The sequence below is a fragment of the Pygoscelis adeliae genome, unplaced genomic scaffold, assembly GCF_000699105.1.
Source record: "Pygoscelis adeliae isolate BGI_AS28 unplaced genomic scaffold, ASM69910v1 Scaffold25, whole genome shotgun sequence".
NCBI lineage: Eukaryota > Metazoa > Chordata > Aves > Sphenisciformes > Spheniscidae > Pygoscelis > Pygoscelis adeliae.
In genome coordinates, this window is record NW_008824808.1 from 384,180 (window position 1) to 389,126 (window position 4,947).

The 4,947-nt window shown below is 46.3% G+C and overlaps 1 protein-coding gene across 1 annotated transcript in view; it reads left to right on the forward strand.

The window, feature by feature from the left end:
• Window positions 1-4,947, forward strand: part of ENTPD3 (ectonucleoside triphosphate diphosphohydrolase 3) — a 19,719-nt gene that overhangs the window by 1,739 nt on the left and 13,033 nt on the right. The gene's annotated exons all lie outside the window — the stretch shown is intronic.

A 4,947-nucleotide genomic window follows, 5' to 3' on the forward strand; every position in this document is an offset into this window, starting at 1 on the left:
CACCCCCAGGTCCTTTTCCGCCAGGCAGCTTTCCAGCCACTCTTCCCCAAGCCTGTAGCGCTGCATGGGGTTGTTGTGGCCAAAGTGCAGGACCCGGCACTTGGCCTTGTTGAATCTCATACAGTTGGCCTTGGCCCATCGATCCAGCCTGTCCAGGTCCCTCTGCAGAGCCTTCCTACCCTCGAGCAGATCAACACTGCCGCCCAACTTGGTGTCGTCTGCAAACTTACTGAGGGTGCACTCGATCCCTTCGTCCAGATCATTGATAAAGATATTGAACAGAACTGGCCCCAATACTGAGCCCTGGGGAACACCGCTCGTGACCGGCCGCCAACTGGATTGAACTCCATTCACCACAACTCTCTGGGCCCGGCCGTCCAGCCAGTTTTTGACCCAGCGCAGAGTACACCTGTCTAAGCCGTGAGCCGCCAGCTTCTCCAGGAGAATGCTGTGGGAGACGGTGTCAAAGGCCTTACTGAAGTCCAGGTAGATCACATCCACAGCCTCTCCCTCGTCCACTAGGCGGGTCACCTGGTCATAGAAGGAGATCAGGTTGGTCAAGCAGGAAATCCCACTTCATGGGATTATAAACACCTTTGGCTTTGTCTGAATCATTTGGTGGTGTATGAGCCAGACAATGGGATAAAACTGTATTCTGATACCAGTTTTATGTGTTTGTGTGGTGTGGCAGGGTGTGTGCCTCAAGTTTACTCCTTGTTGTGCCCCAAATCTCTGCTTGCAGCAGCCTTACATCCTGCCAATTCTCATGCAAGGCAAGACTGGACTGACATGTAGGCTGAAGCCACTATCTAAAGGACAGCCTACACATCACTTGTGTTTGTCATTAATTCAGTTTCACATTCAGAATGACAAAACTGTCTACCTTACTCTTTGAACAAACATCGAACCCACCTTGATCATCTGGAGCTGGTTTAGATGGGGAGGTCTGCTTCCTGAATCACAACGGCTTCATGGCTGGTTCTGGAGGAAGGCTGCCAGTTCCTCTGCTAGGTGCCTTGGCTTTGGATTTCTTTTTGGGCTGTAAGCCTGCCAATGCAGAAAATCACAGTTGATATGGAGGACCCTATGTTTGATTCCTGAGACTCTGAGTAGTCCTCAGTGAATGATTAACACTCGTAAGAAGTAATTCTTCAGGAGCAGAGGAGGACCTTGGTATGCCAATGTGAAACCCTCTAGTACTTAGTTAGTATGATGGAGCCTGGAAATGGCAGTTTCCTGAAGTTATCGGTTGATTAAATATGGCAATTACATGATGAAAACAGACTTACTTCTTGTAAATGGCTGCCTTCTTCTGGCTCTTCTGCATGAAACCAAAACAGCTACTGAAGGATAATTAGAGTTTATGTTATCTGTGGCATAATAGCTCTTTCCCAGGATGCACATTAAAAGCATCCAGGTTCATTCCTTTGTGGCACAAGAGATAAATTATCTGCCATGCCATTGATGTTTTAAAGTGTTTTAAAATTAAATATTTTAGTTCCTTGGTGGTTGGGTTATCTGAAGATTCAGCCAGTGATTTGTAAAGGAAGGACCTGCCCATGTGCATGAGGCTGAGGCACTGAAAGAACTCATGACTCATTGGCACACACTGTGAAGTCAGAAGAGTGATGAAGAGAGCACAGAAATCCTTAGTGGCATAGTTTGTGAAGTAGTCCAGAATTGTAAATGATGCTAGCTCTGAATGTAATGAGCCTTTGTACCACTCAAAAAAATTTCTGTCTACTGATGTATTGTGAGCCCTAAAGAGAAAAAAACCCACCCGTCATTATTGTCTTTCTTTAATTTGCCTCTCCAGGTGCTACAGTTTTCTACACCTAAATTCTGCACATCTCTTTGGGCTCTTAGGAAATGTTTTGCCTTGTTTGTAGATGTTATAGTTGATTAAAAGTAGTTCAGACCTATGTAGCTGAACTGAAGTGCGCTTCTGGCATGGATCCCACTTTTGTGGCCTCCATCTTCCCTGTAACTAGCTTAGCTTGTTAGCGTCTCGTGGCAGTTTTCCAAAGTGATTGGAAGGCAGGTGAGCTGTCATAACTGTGCCTGCTTTAAGGATTTGTACATCCTTCTATGGGAATTTTATTCAGGCTGAAAAGGTGATTAATCCTGGGGCTTGTTCTTGCTTCCCTGTTGGGATTACTACTCTTTAGGATGTACTTGCAAAGCCATTCATATGAATACCCCTTATCTGTTTGGGCCACAACCAGACTGGTTGAGTGAACAGCATGAAACTGCCTCTGAAACAGTGTAGGTAGTTGTCACTCACACAGGTAGCTGTGTGAGCAAGGGGTACCCTTTTGCAAGGGAAGGACAAACAGTTGATAGGGGAGGGGGTAGTTGTCTTTAGTTAGCCCAGCTGCAGCCAGAAAAAAGATGTATGAGTGCACCTTTAGAGACACAAAGTCTGGTTTATCATTACCTTGCGTTTTATTTAGCTTCTGGTAAGTGTGTACAGTAGTCACAGTATTCTGCCAGACCCAAGAAGCAAAGTGGTACATTTACATCATGCTGTAGGCAGCATGGTCACCTCTGTGTTGGAGGTACATTGGGCAACGGTAAACCCAAAAATAAGCGTTCTCCTTTAAGTCACTTTTTTCCCTCCCCTCCCCCTCCCCCTCCCCCTGCACCCCCTTCCCCAATGGTGCAGTTCTTGGGTGTTAGGGAATCACCAGGCCTTTATCTCTCTCCACTGGTGTTTGAGTAGAGATGATGGAAATCCTCAGTGGGAAAGTTGAAGTAGGGGGAAAGGAGGGAGAAAAAGTTGTTCTGTTCTTTGATACCTGCTAGGGCAGGATAAGGGTTTGCCTGTGCTCTCAGTCCCACACAGTGCATTTCAAAGCAGGAAGGCATTGCTTGTCCTTAAAGGGCAGCCAAAGGTGATCTGACTTGCAACTTGGACAGAAATGTAACATCACTGGAGAATTTTAATTCAACCAGTTTGTCTTAGGCAGCAGGCTGAGACAAGGCACGTAGAATTCTCTCACCTTCTTAAAATGCCGCATCCTCTGTCATTTCTGTTTTTTTAATTAACGATCAATCTTAGTCCTGACATCTGGCACACTTCTCACTGATCACCACTTCATGAGGCTGCATCGGCCAGTTCACACAGAGTGAACTCACACAAGTTCTGAGGAGCTTCAAGAGTCACCCTGAAATGGGCCCAAGAGGCCTCTTCAAAAATGAGCATCTCTTTTAAAGGAAATAAGAGGCTGTATAGGAAAAAGAAGAGGAGGAGGAAGAAAATAAAATTGTCAGTCACACATTGGTTCAGATAAGTGTACCACTACTCTTTGGGATGGAAATCTGTTACTTTCAGGAAGGAGGCTGGGAAATGCAGGTGAGGATGGAAGTAGGTCAAAAAGCCCCACAGTTGGCTTTGGTAAAAATACTTCCATTATCTTCCAGCTCTACTTGGGTATGATAGTTAACTCTAGAAGTAGCTAAGTTAAAAGCTTATGGTTGGCACTTCGAGCTGACCGAGACTAGATTTAATTAATAGCCCTTGAGCAGATTGACCGTTACTGTATTATGTGTCTCCAGAGTGCTCATCTCTCTTCCAAGGAGGGGGAATACACTCAAATGTCTTTGCTAAAGTAGTTACTTGAATGGAACCTAATGGCATAGTGGTTTGACAGTATCTGTGGAGCCCTTCACCTTTTAGTTGATCAGGGTAAATATCATCTGGTTAAATGTAAATTAATTTTTTTTTATCTAACAGTCCTCTAGGAAACAGACTAGATTAGTATTGCTGGTAGTTCTTTGGGGGCCAGGAGTTTGTAGGATTAGAGTGGCAGCTGGGAACTAATGAGGTGTGGAAGCTGGATGGTTTGCCACCTGAAGCAGTGATCTTTCTTGGTCAGACTTGAGGCTTCCCAGGGAGGCAGTGGGATGAAATTTATCGACCTGCTGCAGGGGCTCTTACTGCTTTGCAGCCAGATGGAGGCTTTCATTTTTCAGTATTGTCGGGCTCCTGGGCATCTGTCTTTTTTAAAAGAAAAAAAGTTGACAGAGAAATGAACCCTACACTGTGTGATTCCTACCAATTAGATGACTTTGGAAGAGGGGAGCAGCTAAACATACTTTCAGGGATCATAGAGAGGATAAGCACAATGGCAGTTTTCTTCTCTTCATGCAGTTTGCCTTCCCAGTTGCTACAGTTTTCTGCTGTCATAAAAGATATGAAAAGGGGAAAGACTGGTCTGGTGAGCAGTAGAGTGGGGTGGAGAAACCTATGCTTTAATCCCACAGAGAGTCCAAGTGACCTGGGGCAAGTCATTTAAATAGTTCTCATTTATTTCATAAATAAAAATGGGGTAATATCTTGTTCAATATCTTTATCAATGATCTGGATGACGGGATTGAGTGCACCCTCAGTAAGTTTGCAGACGACACCAAGTTGGGTGGGAGTGTTGATCTGCTCGAGGGTAGGAAGGCTCTGCAGAGGGACCTGGACAGGCTGGATCGATGGGCCCAGGCCAACTGTATGAGATTCAACAAGGCCAAGTGCCGGGTCCTGCACTTTGGCCTCGACAACCCCATGCAGCGCTACAGGCTTGGGGAAGAGTGGCTGGAAAGCTTCCCAGCAGAAAAGGACCTGGGGGTGTCGGTCGACAGCCGGCTGAACATGAGCCGGCAGTGTGCCCAGGTGGCCAAGAAGGCCAATGGCATCCTGGCTTGTATCAGAAATAGTGTGGCCAGCAGGAGCAGGGAAGTGATCGTGCCCCTGTACTCGGCACTGGTGAGGCCGCACCTCAAATACTGTGTTCAGTTTTGGGCCCCTCACTACAAGAAGGATGTTGAGATGTTGGAGCATGTCCAGAGAAGGGCAACGAATCTGGTAAAGGGTCTGGAGCACAAGCCTTATGAGGAGCGGCTGAGGGAACTGGGGTTGTTTAGCCTGGAGAAAAGGAGGCTGAGGGGAGACCTCAT